The following is a 26,287-nucleotide window of genomic DNA, read 5'->3' as shown; positions in this document are numbered from 1 at the left end:
TATGGTTTTGTCCCTTCTAGGAGGACGCATGTTCAGCCACACTGGGCCAAGTGGACAACAGCAGCAATCTGACCAGTCAACTGTCAACACTGTGTAACCAAAGAGGATTCACACGCTTTATGTTGAAAATGCCTCTAGACGTTGTGGCGCAGTGGGTTAACGCCCTGGCCTGAAGCGCCTGCATCCCATATGGGTGCCGGTTTGAGACCTGGCTGCTCCACTTCCTGTCCAGCTCTCTGCTGTGGCCCGGGAAAACAGTGGAAGATGGCCCAAGTCCTTGGGCCCCTGTGCCCACATGGGAGACCAGGAAGAAGCTCCTGGCTCCTGGCTTCGGATCGGCCCAGCTCCAGCTGTTGCGGCCATCTGGGGAGTGAACCATTGGATGGAAGACCTCTCTCTCTCCCCCTCTGCCTCTGCCTCTGCCTCTGCCTCTCCTCTCTCTGTGTAACTCTGACTTTAAAATAAATAAATAAATCTTTAAAAAAATGCCTCTAGAGGCCGGCGCCGTGGCTTAACAGGCTAATCCTCCGCCTTGCGGCGCCGGCACACCGGGTTCTAGTCCCGGTTGGGGTGCCGGATTCTATCCCGGTTGCCCCTCTTCCAGGCCAGCTCTCTGCTATGGCCCGGGAAGGCAGTGGAGGATGGCCCAAGTGCTTGGGCCCTGCACACCATGGGAGACCAGGAGAAGCACCTGGCTCCTGGCTTCAGATCAGCGCGATGATTCGGCCGCAGCGGCCATTGGAGGGTGAACCAACGGCAAAAAAGGAAGACCTTTCTCTCTGTCTCTCTCTCTCACTATCCACTCTGCCTGTCAAAAAGAAAAAAAAAATGCCTCTAGAGAGGCAGGCATTCAACACATTGCTGAAGATGCCTCTTGAGACACACACGTCCTGTTCCAGAGTGACTGGTTTGAGTCCCAGATCCTCCACTGAAGTTCTAGCTCCCTGCAGATGTGCACCCTCTGAGGCCTAGGTGACAGCTCAAGTACTTGTGTCCCTGCGATCTTATGTGAGACCCAGTTTGTGTTCCATTCTCCTGGCTTCAACCGGGCCTCGTCCTGGATATTGTGGGAATTTGGGGAGTAGCCAGGGGATGGAAGATCTCTGTCTCTCTGCCTTTCAAATAAAAAGAAAATAAATAAATAAATAAATAAAATTTAAAGCATCTCTTTATGGAATTGAACTATTTCCAACAAGAATGACCCAGGATGTGGGAACGAGTTAATTTATAGACTCACGTAATGTACAAAAGTAAGAATATGAAAGATAAAGTTGTGTAAGTCTGGAAGCCTAATCTCTGATGCTTTTGCTATTGCAGAAGAATAATATCTTTGCTTTTGAAACAGAAACTAAGTTGGAGACCTTGTAAAGGGTCTGATACTCTTCAAAATTTTAGTATAACTGAAATATGTCCACAAGTATATTTAGTATGATCATTGGAGTGCTAATATAAATAAAAATTCAGAATATAATTAAAATCATAGAAAAGATAACCTACTTTTGGAATTAAAACATCAAATAGCCTCTATAATAATATTGAATAGGGGGCTGGCATAGTAGATTAAGCCAATGCTGACATTCCATATGCATACCGATGTGAGTCCCTGCTGCTCCACTTCTAGTCCAGTTCCCTGCTAAAGTGCTTGGGAAAGCAGTGGAAGATGGCCCAGTTCCTTGGACCCCTTCACCCACATAGGAGACTATGATAGAGTTCTGGGCTCCTAACTTCAGCCTGGCCAAGTCCTGGCCATTGGGGCCATTTGAGTAGTAAACCAACAGATGGAAGATTCTCTCTCTCTCTCTCTCTCTCTCTCTCTCTTTCTCACTTTCTCTCCCTGCCCTGTTGCTCTGCCTTTCAAATAAATTAATCTTTTTTTAAAAATGGATAGATATAATTCTTGTGTTGTGTATTAACATTAGGTTTTCCAATTAAGATTATGTTATTATCCTTCTAAATATATCTTATCTTATATTTGTATATCACCAGTTTAATACATTCTTTTAAAAACAATATTTATTTGAGAGAGAGAGAGAGCGGCAGCTCCCATCTGCTGGTTCAGTATCCAAATGCAGGAGCCAGGACTGGGCCGAAGCCTGCAGCTGAGAATTCAGTCCAGGTCTTCTGTGTGGGTTGGTAGAGACCCAAGTACTTGAGACACCACTGCTGCCTCCCAGGGTCTGCCTTAGTAGGTGTCGCGAGCAGTAAACAGCACCAAGGCAATGTTGGATCCAATGAGGACTTTATTGTGCAGTGGGGAAGTCACACGTTCTAATTCACAGCACACTGGGCAAACCGACCACCCAAGGTTCCCACAGTAACTCTGGTGCTCCTCACAACATATCTTACCCACAGAGGGCGGATTCTCACAGTGTCTGTACGGGTGGTGCCGCTAGGCTGAAGAATGCAGGTCTTGAAGGGCAAGTAGTCTCAGTGTCCAGGGAGCTCAGGGCCTCGGCATTGGGCAGGTGCAGGGCTGGCTGGGAGAACTCCATTGTGGGAAGGTCTGAGTGTGGTGGGTCAACCCAGGGCTTTCACTCTGACGCTCCCATGAGCATCTGCTCAGAGTCTCGTCGGGGCTTCTTTGCTTGCTGCTTATATGAGCTCTATTCGCTGCATCATGGTCTAGTGGTTGGGTGCAGCCTGCTGTCCTGGGTGCATCTTATCAGGTGGTTGCAGTTCATCTGTATCAGATGGAGCAGGCCAAGTCTGTGTACTCCTTCTGGTCCGTGGGGTGAAGCAGCCAAGTTCTGCCTGCTCCCTACAGTATGAAGCCAAAGTTGGGAGCCAAATGAGGTACTGAGTCCAGGTACCCTGATAGAGGGTGTGGGGGTCTCGAGCACTAGGCTAAATTCCTGGATTACTGTATTTGCGATACACTGAGACAGTTTTCAAGACTTCCTGAGGTGGAACTTTGCAGCTGTTTACTGGAGATCAGCTGCTCAGGGATTCTTGCGGGCTGAACCTCTCTCACAGGGCTATAGAACAACAGCAATTACTTCAGTGCCGCTCTGCTTTCAGGCTTTGTTCCCTCATGTTTTTGTTTTTGTCTTTTTTTTTTTTTTTCTCATTGCCAATTTCAGACTTGTTTTAGCTCTCTCCTCTAAACTTCTTCACCTTTGAATTTTTGACCTCTGCCTTTTGGTACTTACAATTGTCCTTTTTTTAAAAAAAAATTTTTTAGGGGGCTGGTGCTGTGGTATAGTGGGCTAAGCTTTCACCTGAGGCGCCAGTTTGTTTCATGGCTGCTCCTCTTCCAATCCAGCTCTCTGCTGTGGCCTGGGAAAGCAGTGGAAGGTGGCCCAAATTATTGGGCCCCTGCATCCATGTGGAAGATCCGGAGGAAGCTTCTGGCTCCTGGTTCCTGGCTTTGGATTGGCTTAGCTCAGGCCGTTGTGGCTATTTGGGGAGTGAACCAGAAGATGAAAGACACTTCTCTCCATCTCTCCTGTCTGTAACTCTGCCTTTCAAATAAATAAATATTTTTTAAAATAAAAATACTTTTTATTTATATAATGTGAACAAATTTCACATAATCATATATACAGATTTAGAAGCACAGTGATTCTTCCTACCCTACCTTCCCTACCCTTGTTTGCTTTGTTGTTGTTGAGTTTCTTGAGCTCTTTATAGATTCTGGGTATTAATCCTTATCAGTTGCATAGTTTGCAAATATTTTATTCCATTCTGTCAGCTGACTCTTCTCTTTGCTGAGTGTTTCTTTTGCAGTGCAGAAGTTTCTCAGCTTGATGTAACCCCATTTGTCAATTTTGGCTTTGATTGCCTGTACTTTTGGTGTCTTTTCCAAGAAGTCTTTGCCTATGCCAACGTCTTGCAGAATCTCCCCCAATGTTCTCCTTTAATAATTAGATGGCATCAGGTCATAGTTATATCTTGGTCCACTTTGAGTGGATTTTTATGTAAGGAGTAAGGTAGCGGTCTTGTTTCATACTTCTGCGTGTGGAGATCCAATTTTCCCAGCACCATTTGTTGGGGAGACTGTCCTTTCTCCAGGGATTGATTTTAGCTCCTTTTTCAAATATTGGTTGTAGATGTGTGGGTTGATTCCGGGGTTTCTATTCTGTTACATTGGTCTACATTTCTATTTTTTTTGTGCCAGTACCAGGCTGTTTTGAGTGCAACTTCCCAGTAGTATGCCATGAAATCTGGTGTTGTGATGTTTCCTCCTTTGTTTTGCTTAAGATTGCTTAAGCTATTTGGGGTCTCCTGTGTTTCCATATGAATTTTAGCATCATTTTTTTCTAGATCTGAGAAGAATGCTGTTGGTATTTTGATTGGAATCACATTGAATCTGTAAATTGTTTTCAGTAGTGTGGACATTTTGATGATATTGATTCTTCTAATCCATGAACATAGATTTTTCCATTTTTTTGTGTCTTGCTTCATTTGTTTCTTTAATGTTTTGTAGAGCTTTCATATCCTTGGTCAAATTTATTCCAAAGTATTTAATTTTTTAAAGCTATTGTGAATGAGACTGATCTTACAAGTTCTTTTTCGGCCATGACATTGTATATACAAAGGCTATTGATTTTGATGTGTTGATATTGTATCCTGCCACTTTATCAAACTCTCTTATAAGTTCCAATAGTCTCTTAGTGAAGTCTTTTGGCTCCCCTAAATGTATGCAATCATGTCATCTGCAAACAGGGATAGTTTGACTTCCTCTTTTAATTTATATCTCTTTGATGTTTTTTTCTTGCCCAATGGCTCTGGCTAAAACTTCCAGGACTTTATTGTATAACAATGATGAGAGTGGGCATCCTTGTCTCATTCCAAATCTTAGTGGAAATGCTTCCAACTTTTCCACATTCAATAAGATGTTGGTCGTGAGTTTGTCATAAATTGCCTTGATTGTGTTGAGGAATATCCCTTCTATATCCAATTTGCATAAGGTTTTTTTTTATTGTGAAAGGATATTATATTTTATCAAGTGCTTTCTCTGCATCTATTGAGATACTCATATGGTTTTTATTCTTCAGTTGTATCAAATTTTTGATTTGCATATTTTGAACCAACCCTGCATACCAAGGATAAGTCCCACTTGGTCCAGGTGAATGAACTTTCTGATGTGTTGTTGAATTTGATTAGCTAGTATTTATTAAGGATTTTTATGTCTATTGGTCTGTAGTTCTCTTTCTTTATTGTATCTTTTTTTTCATTTGACAGAGTTAGACAGTGAGAAAGAGAGAGAGAGAGAGAGAGAGAGAGAGAGAGAGAAAGGTCTTCCTTCCTTTGGTTCACCCCCCAAATGGCTGCTATGGCCAGAGCTATGCCAATCCGAAGCCAGGAGCCAGGTGCTTCCTCCTGGTCTCCCATACGGATGCAGGGCCCAAGCACTTTCTGACCAAGCATATCCTCCACTGCCTTCCTGGGCCACAGCAGAGAGCTGGACTGGAAGAGGAGCAACTGGAACTAGAACCCGGCACCCATATAGGATGCCAGTGCCACAGGTGGAGGATTAACCAAGTGAGCCATGGCACCAGCCCCTCTTTATTGTATCTTTTTCTGGTTTTGGGATTAAGGTGATACTGGCCTCATAAAAGGCGTTTGGTGAGATTCACTCCCTTTTAATTGTTTTGGATAGTTTGAGAAAAATTGGAATTAATTCTTCTTTAAAAGTATGGTAGAATTCAGCAGTGAACCCATCTGATTCTATGTTTTTCCTTGTTGGGAAGGTCTCTATTACTGATAAAATCTCTGTCTTGGTTATTAGCCTATTTAGGTTTTCTGTGTCTCTGTGTCTTCATGACTCAATTTTGGTAGATTGTATGTGCCAAGAAATCTGTACATTTCTTCTAGATTTTCCAATTTGTTGGCATATAACTTTCTGTAGTAATTTATGATGGTCCTTTTATTTCTGTGATATCCATTGAACATCTCCTTTTTCATCTCTAATTTTATTAATTTGGGTCGCTCCCCCTTTTTTGGTTAGGTCAATGGTTTATCAGTTTTGCTCATTTTTAAAATCAGCTCTTCATTTCACTGATCTTTTTATCATTTTGTCTCAATTTTGTTTATTTCTTCTCTAATTATAATTATTTATCCTACTAATTTGGGGTTTGGTTTGTTCTTATTTTTGTAGATCCTTGAGATGCATTATTAGCTCATTATTTGATGCCTTTCCAATTTCTTGATGTAGGCAATAATTTCTATAAAGTTTCCTCTTAATTCTGCTTTTGTTGTATCCCATAGGTTTTGATATATTGTGTTGTCATCTTCATTCATTTCCAGGAATTTTTTTTTTTATTTGACAGATAGACAGTGAGAGAGAGAGAGAGAGAGACAGAGAAAAAGGTCTTCCTTCCATTGGTTCACCCCCAAAATGGCTGCTATGGCTGGAGCTACACTGATCTGAAGCCAGGAGCCAGGCACCTCCTCCTGGTTTCCCATGCGGGTGCAGAGGCCCAAGCACTTGGGCCATCCTCCACTGCCTTCCCAGGCCACAGCAGAGAGCTGGACTGGAAGAGGAGCAACTGGGACTAGAATTTGGTGCCCATATGGGACACGGGTGCCACAGGTGGAGGGTTAACCAAGTGAGCCATGGTGCCGGCCAGAAATTTTTTGATTTACCTTTTGAATTCTGTATTCATTCAGGAGCATGTTGTTTAGTCTCCATATATTTGCATATTTTCTGGAGTTTCTTAAGTTGTTACTTTCTACCTTCATTCCATTGTGGTCAGAAAAGATACACACTAATGTTTCAATTTTTTTTTTAATTTGTTGAGATTTGCTTTCTGACCAAGCATATGGTGTATCCTAGAGAATGTATATTCTGCAACTGTGAGATGAAATGTTCTGTAGCTATCAGGTCCATTTTGCCCATACTGTTGATTAGCTGTGTTGTTTCTTTGCTAATTTTCTTTCTGGTTGATTTGTCCATTGATGAAAGTGGGGTGTTGAAGTCCCCCATTATTACTGTATTAGAGTCTATGCCTCCCTTTAGATCCATTAACATGTTTTAAATAACCACGTGTCCTGGAATTGGGTGCTTATACATTTATTATAGATACATCTTTCTGTTGAAACCTTTAAATATTACATAGTGCCCTTCTTTGTCTCTTTGAATGATTTTTGTGTTACAATCTATTTTGTCTGATATCAGGATGGCTACTCCAGCTTTTTTTTTTTTTGCTTTCCATTAACATAGAATATCTTTTCTCCCCTGTCCTTTTTTTTTTGTTGTTGACAGGCAGAGTGGACAGTGAGAGAGAGAGAGACAGAGAGAAAGGTCTTCCTTTTGCCGTTGGTTCACCCTCCAATGGCCGCCGTGGCCGGCGCGCTGTGGCCGGCGCACTGCGCTGATCCGAAGCCAGGAGCCAGGTGCTTCTCCTGGTCTCCCATGGGGTGCAGGGTCCAAGTACTTGGGACATCCTCCACTGCACTCCCTGGTCACAGCAGAGAGCTGGCCTGGAAGAGGGGCAACCAGGACAGAATCTGGCACCCCGACTGGGACTAGAACCTGGTGTGCCACCACCGCAAGGTGGAGGATTAGCCTAGTGAGCCGCAGCGCCGGTCTCCCCTATCCTTTCACTTTCAGTCTATGTGTATCTTTGTTGGTGAGATGTGTTTCTTGAAAACAGCAAATAAATGGATCTTGTTTTTTAATCCATTCAGACAGTCTGCATGTTTTAATGGAGAATTTGGGCCATTTACATTCAAAGCTATTATTATTGTTTTTTAAATATTTGTTTATTTGAAAGGCAGTGTTACAGAGAGGCAGAGGCAGAGAGAGAGAGAGAGTTCTCCCATTTACTGGTTCACTTTCCAGATGGCCACAACAGCAGGAGCTGTGCCAATCTGAAGCTAGGAGACAAGAGCTTTCTCTGGGTCTCCCACCTGGATGAAGGGGCCAAGGACTTGGGCCATCTTCCACTGATTTCCCAGGCCATATCAGAGAGCTGGATCAGAAGTGGAGCAGCTGGGACTCAAACTGGCGCCCATATGGGATGCCAGCACCACAGGCAGCAGCTTTAGCAGCTATGCCACAGCACAGCCCCTAGAGGTTATTATTGATAAATAATGACTTGGCCCTTCCATTTTGCCATAAGTATTCCTATAGACTGCTTTGGATTTCCTTTGTACTTTTACTAGGAGATTTTCTGCCTTCACATTCTTTCATAATGATGACTATCTTTCTGTGTTTCCGTGTGAAGTGCATCCTTAAGCATTATTTGTAAGGGTTGACTAGTGGTGACAAATTCTGTCAATTTCTATTTGTTATTGAAGGTCTTTTTTTCCACCTTTATTCATAAATGGGAGCTTTTCATGGTACTTCATTATGGGTTGACAGTTTTTCTTTAAGACTTGGACTATGTCTGCATTCTCTCCTACCCTGTAGGGTTTCTTTTTTATTTATTTATTTATTTATTTATTTTTAAAAATTTTTTGACAGGCAGAGTGGACAGTGAGAGAGAGAGACAGAGAGAAAGGTCTTCCTTTTTGCCGTTGGTTCACCCTCCAATGGCTGCCGCGGCCGGCGCGCTGTGGCCGGCGCACTGTGCTGATCCGATGGCAGGAGCCAGGTGCTTCTCCTGGTCTCCCATGCGGGTGCAGGGCCCAAGCACCTGTGCCATCCTCCACTGCACTCCCTGGCCACAGCAGAGAGCTGGCCTGGAAGGGGGGCAACCAGGACAGAATCTGGTGCCCCGACCGGAACTAGAACCCGGTGTGCTGGCACCGCAAGGCAGAGGATTAGCCTATTGAGCTGTGGCGCCGGCCTGTAGGGTTTCTGATGAGAAGTCAGCTGTCAGTCTAATTGGACTGTCTTTGATGGTAATTTGGCATTATTCTTGTACACATTTTAGAATATTTCTTTTTTTGTTGTTTTACTGTTTAAAATTTGACTACTGTTTAAAATTTGATGGCCATGGTGAAGGTCTTTTCTGGTCATATCTATTAGGGTTCCTATGTGCTTCCTGTACTTGGACATTCCTTTTCTGAATTATGGAAGTTTCTGCTACTATTTCACTGAATAGGCCTTCAAATCCATTCTTTCCATATCTTTAGGAACTCTTAAGACCCATATGTGGGGTCATTTAATAGTATCTCACAAATCTTGAACACTATTTTTAGTTTTTCTAATTTCTTCTTCATTTTATTTTATTTTTGTGTGTGTGGTTTGACTGAGATATTGCCAAAGATTTGTCTTCTAGATCAAATATTCTTTCTTCTGCCTCACCAAGTCTGTTGTTAAGACTTTACACTATATTTTTATTTGATGTATTGAAATTTTCATTTCATTTCTTTCTTTCTTTCTTTTTTTGACAGGCAGAGTTAGACAGTGAGAGAGAAAGAGAGAGAGAGAGAGAGAAAGATAGTTCTTCCTTTTTCTGTTGGTTCACCCCCGAAGTGGCCGCTACGGCTGGCGTGCTGAGCCAATCCAAAGCCAGTAGCCAGGTGCTTCCTTCTGGTCTCCCATGCAGGTGCAGGGCCCAAGGACCTGGGCCATCCTCCACTGCACTCCCGGGCCACAGCAGAGAGCTGAACTGGAAGAGGAGCAACCGGGACAGAATCTAGCACCTCAACCAGGACTAGAACCTGGGGTGCCGGCACCGCAGGCAGAGTATTAGCCAAGTGAGCCGCACCGGCTGAATTGATTTCACTTGAATATCTCTTATTTTGTAGGGAAATTTTTTATGCATGTCATGTATGGATTTCTTTAACTCATGAATTTGCTTCTCATTGCTTTTGAGTAATCTTATGATTATTCTTTTGAATTCCTTTTCAGGCATTTCATCAATCTCTTCATCTTCACATTCTAATATTGGAATGTTGTTTTGTTCCTTTGGGAGAGTCATGTTGTCTTCCTTGTTCATGTTTCTCATATTTCTACATTTATTTTTGGGCATTTGTGGAACCATTGGTTGGTTTTCTCCCATGATGGTTTTATCTTTGAAATATGCCTCTGTGGCTTAGTGGTGTGTCTGCTCCTTCAGTGGATATTCAGAGATGTGTGCTGGGTAGGGCTAGAAAGCTCTGGTCAGCTCTTGGATATGGTGCAAGAGTCCCAGGTGACACCCACGTTGGGTGTGGTAGATGTTCTCTATTGTTAGCAGGGGGTAGGTTATGATCACTGCCTCACCTCCTCTCTGTTAAGATGATCAATGCCCAGATGAGCCCACAGTGGCTATACACCACACACACACATTTGAAAGCACCACACAAAAGGTCTGTGCAGTCCTCAGTGTGAGCAGAGCTCTCTGCAAGGACCCACCCCAGACACTCAGTGAACTCTGAGCTTCTGACAGCAGACACAGTGGTTACCCAGAGAGCCAGCTACACTCCATGCCCTATTGTGCAGTCACAGGATTCCCACAGTCATAGCTCACTGGAGCAGGATCCACTCTCAGCCCCATGAAGCTGCTTTGTCCATAGACAGCCAAGGTGTTGCCAGATCCTGGTTCCTGTTGTTGTTTTCCCCTTGGCAGTTTGAGTACAGGTGCCAGTGATATAGAGGGGAGGGGGTGCCTCACAGGCTTAAGTGAGCTCGGCCACCTGTCAACTCTCCAGGCCAGACTCAAAGTCAGTGGGGATCCTGGGTTTATCAATCAGATAAAATCCCCTAGTTACATGTGAGGCTGCAGCAGCCTATATTCACCTTTTAAGATGCCGCTTTGGGGCCAGCACTGTGGCACAGCAGGTTAACGCCCTGGCCTGAAGCGCTGGCATCCCATATGGACACCGGTTCGAGTCCGGCTGCTCCTCTTCCGATCCAGCTTCTGCTATGGCCTGGAATAGCAGTAGAAGATGGCCCAAGTCCCTGGGCCTTTGCACCCATGTGGGAGACCTGGAGGAGGCTCCTGGCTTTGGATCAGTGCCATTGCACTCTGGCCATTGCAGCCATCTGGGGGATGAACCAGCAGATGGAAGACCTCTCTGTCTCTCTGTAACTCTGTCTTTCAAATAAATAAAATAAATCTTTTTTTAAAAAAATGGCGCTTCTCCCCTGTTAGCTGGGAGCCCTTCTGGGTGGATGGGAAGCAGGCGTGCTTCTTGCTTCTGGGGTTAAGATGGCACCGTGCCCCCACTAGTGATCAAGGCCAGACTCAATGTCTTGTGGCTCACAAGGTTCTCCCTCAGGCAATATCACCAGTGGCATGGCCGCTGCAGTTTCATTTCTCTTTCCTCTTGACGCTGATTCTGATACTGGTAGGAGGGCAACAGAGGCACATACTCACATAATCAATGTGCTCTGCAGGGCAGCTTCCTGCTCCAAGCCTGGCAGTTGGTCAGACCCCATTCAGCTCCTCAGGCTCCCTTGTTTTCCTTAAAGATTTTCATTGTATTCAGCCCCTCTTACACACATAGGCTCATGTTTACCTAGGTGCCTTAATGCAGCAATCTTTTTTTTTTTTATTTATTTTTTATTTTTTTTATTTTTATTTTTTTGACAGGCAGAGTGGACAGTGAGAGACAGAGACAGAGAGAAAGGTCTTCCTTTTGCCGTTGGTTCACCCTCCAATGGCCGCCGCGGTAGCGCGCTGCGGCCGGCGCACCGCGCTGATCCGATGGCAGGAGCCAGGTGTTTATCCTGGTCTCCCATGGGGTGCAGGGCCCAAGGGCTTGGGCCATCCTCCACTGCACTCCCTGGCCACAGCAGAGAGCTGGCCTGGAAGAGGGGCAACCGGGACAGGATCGGTGCCCCGACCGGGACTAGAACCCGGTGTGCCGGCGCCGCTAGGCGGAGGATTAGCCTATTGAGCCGCGGCGCTGGCCAATGCAGCAATCTTTGGAGTTCAGCATTTTGGGTCTCTTGAATGACCTTGGCTGACCTCAGTGGGGCTGCCAGTATGGGGGCTGTGTTTGAGCAGCTCCTAGGCTTCATCCCTTTAACTAGTAAGGCTGACTAATGTGTAGAGACAACTCCTCCAGCTGGAACCATGGAACCCAGAAGCAGACCAGAGCAGCATTTTGGCAACCCAATCTTCAAAACAAAAAGCTCAGGCCTCCAGTGGTGAGAGAGTACACATCCTTTGTTCGAAACAGGCATCCTGCTGACCTAGCTTTGCCTGAAGTGACAAAAACAAACTTAGTGCCTGCTGTGCTGGCTCTGCCTCCAGCCAGTGTGGGTCCTTGGCTTAAAGCTATGGGAGGTTCAGGGGACCTCCCCTGGAGAGTGCAGGGCAGGGGTCAGGCCAGCTACTGAGCCCACCTTGATTCTTTCAGAAGTGGGGAGAACTTGCTCCACCTCCCCCAGCACGTAATTTGCATGCCCTGACGTTCCCCTAGCTGGGCATGTTGGCATCAGTGTTCCTACCCAGCATGCACTCCTGCTCTGTCCTGTGTGGTCAGCAGTGCTCAGATTTCAGTGTATTCTGGTCACCCTAGGAGCTGGTTAAGAGTGCAAAGTTCCAGTGCTCAGTAGCAATCGGATGAACACAGGCCTGGGCTCAGCCCTGTTCCAGGGGTCTTGTTGGTTTGGAGACAGGGCTACATGGAACCTGTGTGACAGCTACACCCAAAGGTCACCTGGGCACTAGGCACACATGAGGAAATCTCTGAGAAGGGGAGAGGAGCTTGGCAGGCATTCTGAAGCTCAGCTTGTCCAAGAAACATGCATTTCTCATTGTTGGGGGAAACTGAGGCTTGGAGAAGGGCAGTAGTTTGTCAGGTTACATCACTGAGAAGTAGGAAAGCAAAGATCTGAAGTTGAGTCTGTCTCCAGAATCCAAGTTCTATGCGCTGGAGTGTTGCCTTGGAGCAATTCAGCACACGGAATGCCCTCCCCTTCAAAGGGTCGAGATAGTGTTCTTTTAGTATAAAATTTTGGAGACACCTCTTTTGTAAATTCAATTTAACTTTAGTAAGTCTATTAGGACAGATATGAGAGAGAATGTGAGAGAAAGATGAGTACTAGGGTTTGAATGTGTCCCTCCTAAGTTCATGTGTTGAAAACTTCGTCCCAGTGCAAGTGTTAAGAAATGAGGCCTTTAAGAGATGATCTGTGAGATTGCTACAGAAGTGAGTTTGACCCTCTTTCTACTCTGTTATGTTGTAGCAAGAAAGCCCCTACCCAATGTAGCCCCTTGGTTGTGGGTATTCCAGCCCACATATGAGCTGAGCAAACTCCTACAGTTTGTAAAATTACTCAGTCTGTGATACTGTTATAGCAGCACAAAACAGACTATCTTTTTTGTATCTAAGAACATTTCTAAAACCAGTGTAATATGACGAGTTTTGTATGTGTAGTTGAATCACTGAACTTTTGTTGGATTCCTTGTAAATAAAAATCAATCATAAATCCACCATTTAAAAAGCTTACTCATGACTGCCAAAGGTGATTGAAAGACTTTATTAAGCAGCAGCCAGAACTCCCTTGCTGAATTCACATCCTTCTGTGCCACATAGGTAAGCAAGACATTTCCTTATGTGGCAGACTATTCGATTGTTGTTGCTGCAAACAAACTACTCCAAAACATAGTGACTGGAAACAACCACCATTTTATTAGATCCCATGAGTTCTATAGGTTATGGTTGAGACTGGGCTACTTTTGCTCCAAGTGATGTTGACAGAGTTCATTGGTAATATTCAGCTGGCACTTAAACAGGTCTAGAGCGCCCATGTAGTCTTGCTCACATGTCTGGTGCCTTGATGAGGATGGCTGGAAGGCTGAGCTCCATTGGGACTGCCAACTTGAGGGGTATCCAGAGAGAACCTGGTAGAAGTTGTAGGACTTATTTGACCTAGTCTCAGAAGTGATACTTTTGTCACATTCACTTGGTTACAGGCAAGTTTTAAGGTCAGCCAGAATCAAAGAAAGGGGACTTAGACTCCACTTCTTTTATTTATTTACTTATGTACTAATTTGAGAAAGAGAGAACACTCCCATCCACTGCTTCATTACCCAAGTGCACAACACAAGGGCCAAAGACAGGCTGGGCCAGGCCAGACCAGACCAGACTGAAGCTGGGAGCCAGGAACTCAATCCTGATCTTCCATGCAGTTGGCAGGAACCCAATCACTTGAACCATCACTGCTGCCTCTCAGTGTCTGCATTAACAGGAAAGCTGGAGTTGGGAGCTAGAGCTAAGAACTGAATGCAGGTACTCCAACGTGGAATGGAATGTGGGCATCTTCACTGGTAGGCTAATCACACACCCTTAGACTTTACTTCCTGACTCCACTGGGTGAGAGCCTGTGGGATGGGAAATATTATCATGTCCACCTTTGGGAAATACAATCTGCCCTCTGGCCACAGCCAATATACACGTGGAATAAACTTGTCCAGCAACCCAGGGTCTCATTGCATTATGATGGCTCCATCTCCAGGATCTCAACACCCAACTCAGGTCCACGTTTGAAGATCCTTGGGCATGATTCCTCAAGGACAGCCTCTGGAAAACATTTCCTTCCCCACTCAAAGACTTGTGACCTAAGGAAGAAAATTGCCTGGCCTCATCCTCTTCCCCACTGGTGGGACAGGGATAGGATGGCTACAACCAACACTCTTGGTCAAAAGGCAAGAGTGGAGGCATGAAGCAGGGACTGAAATCCACCCTAACACATGCGCTTTGTATAGCTATAGTTTGAGTGTGTCCCCAAGGTTCATGTGTTGGAAGCTTGGTTCCTTGTGTAGCATTGTTAGGAGGTTGTAGGACCTTTAAGAAGAGGGGTCCACTACAAGGTGATTGGGTTATTGAGGATATCACCCTTGGAAGGGGTTGATGCTGGTCCTCTGGGGTGAGTTTTTATGAGAAAAAGTGACCTGTCTTCATACTCTGGCTTCATGTTTTAACATGTGACCTGCTCCCACTGTGATGCCATCTGCCATGAGACTGAAGCAATGGGGCCACCTTACATTGGAATTTCAAACTCTAGAAGTGTGAGCTAAATAATTTTTTTTAATCAGTTACCCAGCCTCAGGTATTTTGTTATGGTAACAGAAAGCAGACTGATACAGGCCACAAACTCATTGGTTAGGGCCTAGATTTCTCCCTAGGCTGATTCTCCATGGCTTTTGATTACACCCATTGTGCCACCCTTTCATTTCTCTAAAAAGTAGCTCCTGTTTTGCAGTTGAGTACTTTTCATAGCCTATTGCTGACCTGAGAAGTTTAGGGGTTCAGAGGCCTATGTTTGTTTTGGACTCTTAGTCAAGCTGGTGTTGGTTCTTTTTGTTTTGTTTTAAGATTTATTTATTTTACTTAAAAGTCAGAGTTATACAGAGAGAGAATGAGAGGTAGAGAAAGAGACATCTTCCATCTGCTGGTCCACTCCCCAAATGGCCACAACGGCCAGAGCTGCACTGATCCGAAGCCAGGAGCCTCCCCCAGGTCTCCCGTATTGATGCAGGGGCCCAAGGACTTGGGCCATCTTCTATTGCCTTCCCAGGCAACAGCAGAGAGCTGGATGGGAAGTGGAGCAGCCGGGACTTGAACCGGCACCTATATGGGGTGCCGGTACTGCTAGCGGTGGCTTTACCCACTACACCACAGCGCCAGCCCCTGGTGTTGGTTCTTGTAGAATGCTCCTAAAAACTGTTGTCAGTTTTCTATGAATTTTATTGGTGTTCACACCATTGGACAAAATCCATACCCTAAATCTCTTAAACAGGTTATTTTCTGTTTTAGGATATTTGTAAAGCTGTTGTGGGACAATGCTCTTAGGATTCTTAGAAGATCATTTAATGAAGAGACTCTGGGAGGCACATACATAAGAGGCCTTTTGCCCATCTCAAAGGATCCATGCAATGCCATTTTAAATTCTTCTGAGTCTTTTTAAAATTAATTTACTTATTTGAAAGGCAGAGAGGCAGAGGAGAGAGAGATCTTCCATCTATTGGTTCAATCCCCAAATGGCTGAAATGGCCAGAGCTGGGCTGATCCAAAGCCAGGAGCCAGGAGCTTCTTCTGGGTCTCCCACGTGAGTGCAGGGGCCCAAGGATTTGGGCCATCTTTCACTGCCTTCCCAAGTTGCTAGATCAGAAGTGGAGCAGCTTCACCTACCCTTTTGAGTCTTAATAGAGGATTATACAGTCCCATCCTGGGCTTCACTTTTATTCGGAGGCTACATTTTCCTAATAGTGGCATAGATATTATCTTGCCCACAGGAAGTTGGGGTGGCATGCCTTGTTTCTATTTGAAAACATTCTGAAGTAACATTTTTATGAATAAACTACAGTTGTGTACTCATTCTGTTATTTGACTTTTTTTTAATTTTAATTTTTATTTTTGACAGGCAGAGTGGACAGTGAGAGAGAGAGACAGAGAGAAAGGTCTTCCTTTGCCGTTGGTTCACCCTCCAATGGCCGCCGTGGCCAGTGCGCTGCGGCCAGCACACTGCGCTGATCCAAAGGCAAGAGCCAGGTGCTTCTCCTGGTCTCCCATGGGGTGCAGGGCCCAAGCACTTGGGCCATCCTCCACTGCACTCCCAGGCCATAGCAGAGAGCTGGTCTAGAAGAGGGGCAACCGGGACAGAATCTGGCGCCCCGACTGGGACTAGAATTTGGTGTGCCGGTGCCGCTAGGCAGAGGATTAGCCTGTTGAGCCAAGGTGCCGGCCCTGTTATTTGACTTTTTATTTTTTCTTTATTTGCTATTTAAGGTGCTATGAATATTCTTGGACAGCATTTTTTTCTTTTTAAAGATTTTAGTAATTTAAAAAGCATATTTCTGTAGTTTATAGACACAATTCTAAGAATATAATATACTTCCCTCCCTACTCCTTCTTTTCTTTTAATTTTTGTGAGAACATATTTTTAAATGTACTTTTTTTTTTTCTGGGACAGGCAGAGTTAGACAGTGAGAGAGAGAGAGACAGGGAGAAAGGTCTTTCTTTCCATTGGTTCACCCCCTAAATGGCCACTACGGCCGGTGCGCTGCACCAATCCAAAGCCAGGAGCCAGGTACTTCCTCCTGGTCCCCCATGCAGGTGCAGGGCCCAAGCACTTGGGCCATCCTCCACTGCCTTCCCGGGCCACAGCAGAGAACTGGACTGGAAGAGAGGCAACCAGGACAGAATCCAGCGCCCCAGCCAGGACTAGAAGCTGGGGTGCCGGCGCCGCAGATAGAGGATTATCCAAGTGAGCCATGGCGCTGGCTTTAAATGTACTTATAATCACAGGTTAATTCTCCACTAAATAAAGAATTCAACAAGCAAAAAAGTTGAAAGGCCACTGTTCCAGAGCTATAGAAAAAAGCTGTCAACAACAATAAAATCTCAAAATGTCAACTTCATTCATATACATTAAATTTTCTCTTTTGTACTTTTTATATTAGCTACCATACATCAGAGAAAAACATGTGATATTTGTCTTTTTGGGTCTGGCTTATTTCACTAAGTATATTGGAATCCATTTACATTCATCTTCTTGTAAAAGATAGGATTTTATTCTTTTTAATAACTAAGTAGTATTCCATCATGTACATATACCACATTTTCTTTATCCAGTCATCAGTTGATAGTCATTTGGGTTAATTCCATATCTTAGCTACTGTGAATTGAGCTGCTCTAAACACGGGGATAAAGGTAATACTGTCATATGCTGATTTCATGTCCTTTGGGTAAATCCCAGGGGTAGGATAGCTGGGTCATATGCAAGATCTATTTTTAGATTTCTGAGGAATCACCATCCTATCTTCCATAATGGTGGTACCAGTTTACATTCCCCCAACAGTGTATTAGAGTACCTTTTTCTCCACATCATCACCAGCATTTGTTATTTATTTATTTATTTTTTTGATTTTTGGATGATAGCCATTTTAACTGTGATGAGGTGAAACCTCATTGTGTGTTTTTTTTTTTCTTTTATGGACCACTTTTTTTAGACACATTTTCATTTATCTTGGAAAAATGCAGAATTTTTTTCTGAATCATAGGATATGCAGATGTGCTATGGATTGAGTTATGTCTCTCCACTCACTCCAACTCATGTTTTAAAGCTAGTCTCAATGCCACTGTAATTGAAGATGGGGTTTTTAGGGAGGTAATTAAGTTGTATAATAATAATAATAATTGTATAATAAGGGTAGGACCTTAGTCTGCTATGGCTGGTGTGTTTGGAGTAGAGGAGGCACTAGAGCACTCTGCCTGCACCCCAGGAAAGGCCATGTGAGGACAGTGTGAGAAGGTGGCTTGCTACAAGACAGAAAGAGTGCCCCCACCAGAGACCCAGCATACTGGCACCTCAGTCATGTACTTTCAGCCTCTAGTCTAGAATCACGTGAAAACCAATTTCTGTTGTTTAACTCACCCAGGTAGTGGTCACTTTTTTTTTTTTTAGGATTTTATCTATTTATTTGAGAGGTAGAGTTTCAGACAGATAGAGGGAAAAAGAGAGAGAAAGTTCTTCCATCAACTAGTTCACTCTCCAAATGGCCACAATGGCCAGAGCTGGGCCGATCTGAAGGCAGGAGCCAGGAGCTTCTTCTGGGTCTCCCACGTGGGTGCAGGGGCACCACTTGGGCCATCTTCCTCTGTTTTTGCAGGCCATCAGTAGGGAGCTGGATTGGAAGAGGAGCAGCCAGGACTAGAATCAGCACCCATATGGGATGATGTCACTGCAGGTGGAGGCTTAGCCCACTACACCACTGCACCAGTCCCTCCATGGTATTTTTGTTGTGGCAACACAAGTAGACTAATATCTTGTTGAAAGAATCAGTTTCCTTTTTTATTTAAAAGATTTTTATATTTAAAAGGCACAGTGACAGAGGTGGGGAGAGATTTTTTTTCATGCACTGGTTCATTCTCCAAGTGGCTGCAATTGATTCAGGACAAAGCCAGAATCCAGGAATTCCATCTGCATCTCCCACTTGGGTGGCAGGTGCCCAAGCACTTTGGTCATTCTCCGCTGCTTTCCCAAGTGTAGAAAGCCTTTGGACAAGTCAAGGCTAATCCAGGCCTGTGGAATTCCTGGGACAAGAAAGTCACATATTCCTATTCTGAAGGAGGATGTTAATCAAGAACACTCTGTTAAAATTATCTGTGCTACTGGAGGCCCCGATAAGTTGCTTATGTATGTTGTTATCTTTTGTGCTTCTTTATTCTACAGCTGGTTATGTATAAACACCACTGAGACATTAGAATAAATGAGCCTTGATCAGCCTTGTTGTCTTGGCTCCATTCTCTGCGCCCTTGCCTCTCTTTTCATTCCCACTCCCTCTTTCAGGTTCTGTTCTACTGATATGGCTGACCCACACACCCAAGTGTCTCGAAAGCAGCAGAGAATGACCCAAATGCATCAGTAGAGAGCTGGATTGGAACCAGAACAGCCAGAACTCAAACCAATCCTCAAATCTGGGATGCTAGTGTCGCAAGTGGTGGATTAACCCACTAAACCACAATGCTGGTCCCAGAATCCAACTTCTTGAAGCTGAGGACTGAGGTCCTGTTTCCTGCTGTTAGCTCTCAACTTTTTTGACTTTCTTTGCCATGAGGATGTCTGCAACATGAACACTTTTTTCTAAAAAAAGATTTATTTATTTATTTGAAAGGCAAACTTACAGAAATGCAGAGGCCGAGAGAGAGACGTCTTCCATTCTCTGGTTCACTCCCCAAAGGCTGCAACAATTGAAGCTGGGCAAATCTGAAGCCAGGAGCCAGGAGCTTCTTTCAGGTCTCCCATGTGGGTGTAGGAGCCCAAGGACCAGCCATCTTCTACTGCTTTCCCAGGCCATAGCACAGAGCTGGATTGGAAGTTGAGCAGCTAGGACTCAAAACAACACCCATATGTGATGCTAGCACTGCAGGTGGCAGCTTTACCTGAACTATCCTCAACATGAACACTTTTAAAAATCAAAGCCAGTAAGGCAGTTTCCTTGCATAGTAAAGATCATAATTTTACATTACAAAATGACAACCTATCACTGAGGATTTCTGTTGGTTCAAATCAAGGCGTAGTCTCGCTCACTGAAGGGGAAGGTCAGGAAGGACATTATAATAAAGAGGCTATTGGCCGGCGCCGTGGCTCAACGGGCTAATCCTCCGCCTTGCGGCGCCGGCACACCGGGTTCTAGTCCCGGTCGGGGCACCGATCCTGTCCCGGTTGCCCCTCTTCCAGGCCAGCTCTCTGCTGTGGCCAGGGAGTGCAGTGGAGGATGGCCCAGGTGCTTGGGCCCTGCACCCCATGGGAGACCAGGAGAAGCACCTGGCTCCTGCCATCGGAACAGCGCGGTGCGCCGGCCGCAGCGCGCTACCGCGGCGGCCATTGGAGGGTGAACCAACGGCAAAAGGAAGACCTTTCTCCCTGTCTCTCTCTCACTGTCCACTCTGCCTGTCAAAAATTAAAAAAAAAAAAAAAAAAAAAAAAAAGAGGCTATCGACAGCTGTTAAACCCATCGCCCATCCTCCTTCTGCTGTGTGAAGTTTGTACATGCTTTTCCTTGGGGGCTGGTACAAAGTTCAAGTTCTGCCCACACATCTAAACTCTTCCTTGTCTGTAGCCCTAATCATAAGAAAAACAAAACCACTCACTTCTACTCTTTCTCATACTAATTGTGAACCAGCCTTGGTTCTGGTCTGCTCTACCTAGAAACTCCAATGATGGGGGGGGGGTATATTTTTCCATTCCCTCTTGGCCTATGTGTAGCAGAAGTGGCACTGACATTCAACCTATTAATTGGGAGGGGGCCAGTTTTCAGTAGTGAATGAGGCAGGTACGACTACCGGGAGGCAGGGATCACAGGGACCAAACTGGAGTTGGCCACATTTGCTTTGTGGCCCACCCTAGGTCTATTTTGCAAAAAGGTACCTGAAAATAGTATGTACTCTGTTAGTAGTAGAATATAGTAATTATATATACTATAACATGCAAATAATCTTTTCTTTTTTAAAAAAAGATTTATTTATTTATTTGAAAGGCAGAGTTAGAGAGAGGCAGAGAGTGAGAGAGAGGCCTTCCATCCACTGGTTCACTCCCCAAGCAGCCGCAACAGCCAGAGCTGGGCCAATCTGAAGCTAGGTAAGAGGAGCTTCTTTCAGGTCTCCCATGTGGGTGCAGGGACCCAAGGACTTGAGCCATCTTCTACTGTTTTCCCAGGCCATAGCAGAGAGCTGGATCAGAAGTGGAGCAGCTGGGACTCAAACCAGCACCCATATGGGATGCTGGCAACAGTTGGCAGCATCAGCCCCATCAGCCAGCATCAGCCCCAGATGTAAATAATCTTATGATGTATACCAACATGATATATGTCAAGTTGGCTATTTGGGTGTTCAAATCTATATCCTCTGTTCTCTTGTTCTGTGAGTTATGTGAAGAGTATGTTTAAATTCCCCGACTATGATGATAGGTTATTACACTACTTCCTTTAAAATAGAATTTTTGGCATTTTACTTTATATATTTTGAATCATAACAAATACATTTATTTTTATATATTATAAATACATAGATTTAGGACCACTGGAGATATATTGAATTGACCTCTTATCATGAAGTACTTAATTTCCAGTCATACTATCTACCTCAAGGTCTGATTTTAAAAATGGTACAGGGCCTGGCACCATGGTGTAGTAGGTAAAGCCTCCTCCTGCAGTGCCAGCATCCCATATGGGAGCTGGTTCGAGACCCAGCTGCTCCACTTCTGATCCAGCTTTTTGTTATGGCCTGGGAAAGCAGTAGAAGATGACCCAAGTACCTGGGCCCCTGTACCCGCTTGGGAGACCTGGAAGGAGCGCCTGGCTCCTGGCTTTGGATTGACCAGCTCTGGTCATTGCAGCCATCTGGGGAGTGAATCAACAGATGGAAGATTCTCTCTCTCTGCCTTTTTTTTTTTTTAAAGATTTATTTATTTGACAGGTAGAGTTAGACAGTGAGAAAGAGAAAGAGAAAAGCCTCCCTTCCATTGGTTCACCCCCCAAATGGCTGCCATGGCTGGCACTGTGCCGATCCAAAGCCAGGAGCCAGGCACCTCCTCCTGGTCTCCCATGTGGGTGCAGGGGCCCAAGCACCTGGGCCATCCTCCACTGCCCTCCCAGGCGACAGCAGAGAGCTGGACTGGAGGAGGGGCAGCCAGGTCTAGAACCCGGCACCCATATGGGATGGTGGCGCTGCAGGTGGAGGATTAGCCAAGTGAGCCATGGCACTGGGCCCTCTCTCTGCCTTTCAAATAAATAAATAAATATTTAAAAAATGTTGGTATTGTGAGATATAGCTTTCCCTACCCTTTTATTTTTCACTAAATATTTACCTTTAAAGGATGTTTCTTATAAACAACATTTAGTAGAATCTTTTTAAAAGCCACATTTTAAAAAATGACGTGTTTACTAATTTTATATTTTTTATTGCAACAGTATAATTGGGTTTGACTTTACAATCCTGCCATTTGTTTTCCATTTGTCCTATTGGTTGTTTATTACTTTAGTTCTCTTTTACTACTTCTATTAGTCATACATCACTGCCTTTTAAAAAAATTATTTATTTGAAAGGTAGAGTAACAAAGAGAGAATTCTATCTACTGGTTCACTCCCCAGATAGCCACAACAGAAGCCAGTAGCCTAGAACTCTATCTGGGTCTCCCATATGGGTGGCAGGTGTCCAAGCACTGGGCCATCTTCTGCTGCTTCCCCAGGTACATTACTAAGGAGCTGGATTGGAACACAAGCAGCCAGGACTCAAACTGACACTCATATGGGATGCCAGTGTCACAGGTGGTGGCATAACCCGCTGTGCCATGCCAGCCCCTATTATTGTATTTTTGTGAATTTCCATATGCATCCTTAACCCACCTGAGGTGTAATACCACTTTTACCTTTTCCTCATAAAGATGCAGACCTTACAACTGTTTAGTAGTTCTTTATTGCCCTTGCTTTTGGTGCCTCTGTTGAGAAATATTTTATCACCAATTGTTACAAACTTCACAAGACAGTTATTGTTGACTTAGGGAAAAATTTAAAAGCCATATCTATCACTTATACTTTCTAGTACTAGCTTTCCTTTCTTTCCTGCAGTTATTTATGTGATTACTGCAGTCTGAGTTCTGCTCACTTGTTTTAGATTCTCTGAGATTTTATAAGAAAATTACTTTTTGAAAAAAATGTATTTAAAAGGCAGGTTACAGGGAGAGGAGGAGAGAGCATGAACTTCCATCCACTGGTTAACTCTCCGAATAGCTGCAATGGCTGGGGATGGGCCAGGTTGAAACAAAGAGCCTGGAACTCCCTCTGGGCCTTCCAGGTGGGTGACAGGGACCCAAGAACTTGGGCCAATTGCACTGCTTTCCCAAGCACATTAGCAAGGAATTGGATTGGAAGAAGAGCTGCTGGGATTTGAACCAGAACTCATAGGGGATGCCAGCATCACCACTGGCAATTTAGCTTGGTGTGCCACAATTCCAGTCCCTTGACAGTTTGTATGATACTTTTGCAGGGGTTTAGAATTACACTTTAGATTTTTCTTTTTAGCACTTTAAAGATATGATTTCATTGTCTTCAATTTCTTGTAATTTCTGCTGCTGAGTAAGCCATAATCTTATTGCTGGTCTTTATGGGTAATGTCTTTTACTTTGGGCTGCTTTTGATATTTTCTCAACTACTATTTTGGTTTCACTGTTGTGACTCTGTGGGATGTTCTTTGTACATAGTCTACTTTGATTTGACTTAGCTTAGCACAGTCCTCAAATGTTTCCTTGTGGGGACTGCCTGGGCGCCACCTCAGTGATCTCTTGAGATAGAAACATCACACCTGCATCCCTTGGAAGGCAAGGATGCCACCGATATCCTGAGGAGAGAGTTGGGAACATCATGTCTGCATTCCTTGGAAGGCCATAAACACTGGGAACGGTTCCCTTGTGCCTTAGGTTGTGAGAAAGCTCACATCATAGAGGCCTTGGATATCCTGTTCCAGGATGTTTCCCTCCTTCTCATGAGATATCACCTAAGACAAACGAGCAGAGGTCTGTTGGTCTCACAAGGTGAGAGGCAGCTTGATGCATACTGCCACATAGGCAAAACTGCAGATGCGAGTACACACTTGCTGACATAGCAAGGCTGAATGCTATCTGGAGGGAATAAAAGCTGCAGGGAGATACAGAGGTGTTCCTTCTCTGCTCAGGAAGAGGGTCCCACTGTCCCTCCCGCCTTCCTCCTGGTTTCTCCATAATCTCTTGTCTTGGTTGATCTTTATTCATTGCGCCTTGTCCCCTCTTCACCCTGGAAAAGTTGCTGAGCAGGTCTTCAACATTTCCTTTTTAAGTATTGGATTTGATTCACTCTTACCTCTTTTTGGGTGTCTATTAACATGGCAGAATCTCTTATGTGCTGCTGTTTTCTCATTTTCCTCTCTCTGCCACAGTCTGGTTAAATTCTTTAGATTTGTTTTTGCCTTCTGTTATCAGCTCCTGTCTGCTGTGCTAGTTCAGGCAGTGCTATGCTTTCAGCTGTAGGTTGTCTATTTGATTTTCTAAAAAACATATCCCATACTATAAGTGAATTTTCCTTTTCATGTCCATTTTCTTCATCATTTCCTTGAAAACCTTCAACATAGTAATTTTCAGCATTTTAAAGTCCATGTCTGCTAACTCATCTTGATGATCTATGTGGCATTTCTATTCAAAGCTTTTTCCTCATAATTATAGTTCACATTTTCTTGTTTCTTCACATGCCTAGCAATTTTACTGTATATTGGAAATATGCCTAAAAGAACCAAAAAAATTCCATATGGCATCATCTATCAGTGAGGGAACCTTATCTTCTTTTAAGCTGTGTGGGGCCTGAACACCTCAGGACAGCAAGGGATTGGGCTGGGTGGTGCCAACACACAGTTCCAACATTCAAATACATTTATTAATGTATTTGAAAGGCAATTTTAGAGAGAGGGAGGGTAGAAAGGAGAGGGGAGGGGTGAGGAGAGGGAGAGAGGGAGAGAGGGAGAGAGGGATAGAGGGAGAGAGGGAGAGAGAGAGAGAGAGAGAAACACACGGATTTCCATCTGCTGGTTCACTCTGCAAATGGCCACAGCAGCCAGGCCAGGGCCAGGCCAGGGCCAGGCCAAAGCCAGTAGCCCAGAATTCCATCTGGGTGTCTCACGTGGTTGGCAGGAGCCCAATCACTTGGGCCAGCTTTTGCTGCTTTTCTAGTGCATTAGCAGGGAACTGGATTGCAGGTTGAGCAGCTAGCACTCACATGGGATGTCTGCACTGCAGGAGGTGGCGTAACTGGCTGAGCACAATGCCCACCCCAAGCCTGGACTTCACTCCTGGACTTCTCATTGAGAACTGCTTTTCTCGCCCTGACAGAGGTTTTGGCTTAGCACGAGCCTCCTGAGGGAGAAGCTGGTAGTGTGATTTCTCTCTACCATGCAGGCCAAGACCTGCCTGTTTGCTCTTCTCATTTCCAATCCATCATGCCAGCCCACCAGCATCAGAAGCCCCTGCCAGGGCTGTGCCTGTGTGCTGTTGACGGAGACCATTAGGTGTGCGTCTGCCTCAGCAGGTGCGCTGGGGGTGGGGTGGGGGGCTGGTATTTTAGGTTGTTGGGTAGATTATGGGAGGCTGCCCTGCACAAGACCCAAAAGACCAAACCATATGGACTCACTGATGCCCCAATTCCAAGTCACCAAGCTGAAAGCAGAATGTTTATCTGACTTCTGAGACATCAGGAGAGGGAGGGCAAGAGGCAGGGAGGGAGAGGCCACATTCCCAAACAGGCCAGACGTGGCAGGAAAGTAACTTGGAAATTCCTCTGTTGTCTGTTTCTGCTCTCCTCAGCCCTCTGTCTACTAAACTAACATCTACTCAGCTCATTAGAACGCTCATTCTGTTTTAGAACAGGGCGTTGACTGAATCTAGAATTGCACACAAACCCAATCAGACCTTCAAGTTGAATGTTTTTTTATACATTCGTCTCACCCTGTGCGACCACACAGCTCTGGGGCCGCTCTCCCAGCTGGGGCAGGGACGGCAGTCCGCCTTCCGGTAACCCCGGGCTTCTGGCGGGGCAAACCCTACTTGACCGCTGCGCTCCCGGCGTCCAGACCCGGTCCACACGGACAACGGAAGGTTCCTGAATTACCACAAGAAAACCCCAATCGGGGTCTTGGGCCAGCAACACGCTGCCCACAGCTGCCCTGCACCGCGTCCGACCCGCGGCCCTCCGCCCCGGCCTACGTACCCGCGCCCGTTCCCGGCGTCCGACTCCCGCCCCGGCCGGCTGTGGGCGCAGAAGCCGGTTCCTCACACGGGCGGACGACGCAACCCGACTCTACCCCAGCAGAAGGCGTAGCCGGTGGAGTGCGCCTGCGCGGTAGGATGGCCCGCCCCAGGGCGGGGCCTCCCCTGGGCGCGGCTCGTGCGCACTGCGCCTGCGCGGGCCGAGGGCGGTGGCTCTGGCTCCCGGTG

The 26,287-nt window shown here is 45.3% G+C and overlaps 1 long non-coding RNA gene across 2 annotated transcripts; it reads right to left on the bottom strand.

The window, feature by feature from the left end:
* Positions 1–18,485: 18,485 nt before the first annotated feature.
* Positions 18,486–26,149, bottom strand: LOC133769020 (uncharacterized). Of its 2 annotated transcripts, XR_009867095.1 has the most exons (4): positions 26,061–26,149; positions 25,799–25,952; positions 19,459–19,666; positions 18,486–18,867 (listed from the first exon to the last, which is right to left on the bottom strand). It is a non-coding gene; the product is annotated as an uncharacterized LOC133769020 (long non-coding RNA). The 2 variants fall into 2 exon arrangements; XR_009867094.1 differs by lacking the exon at positions 26,061–26,149 and having other exon boundaries at positions 25,799–26,044.
* Between the last annotated feature and the right edge of the window lie 138 nt (positions 26,150–26,287).

The sequence above is a fragment of the Lepus europaeus genome, chromosome 2, assembly GCF_033115175.1.
Source record: "Lepus europaeus isolate LE1 chromosome 2, mLepTim1.pri, whole genome shotgun sequence".
Taxonomy (NCBI): domain Eukaryota; kingdom Metazoa; phylum Chordata; class Mammalia; order Lagomorpha; family Leporidae; genus Lepus; species Lepus europaeus.
This window is presented reverse-complemented; position numbering and strand designations above follow the sequence as displayed.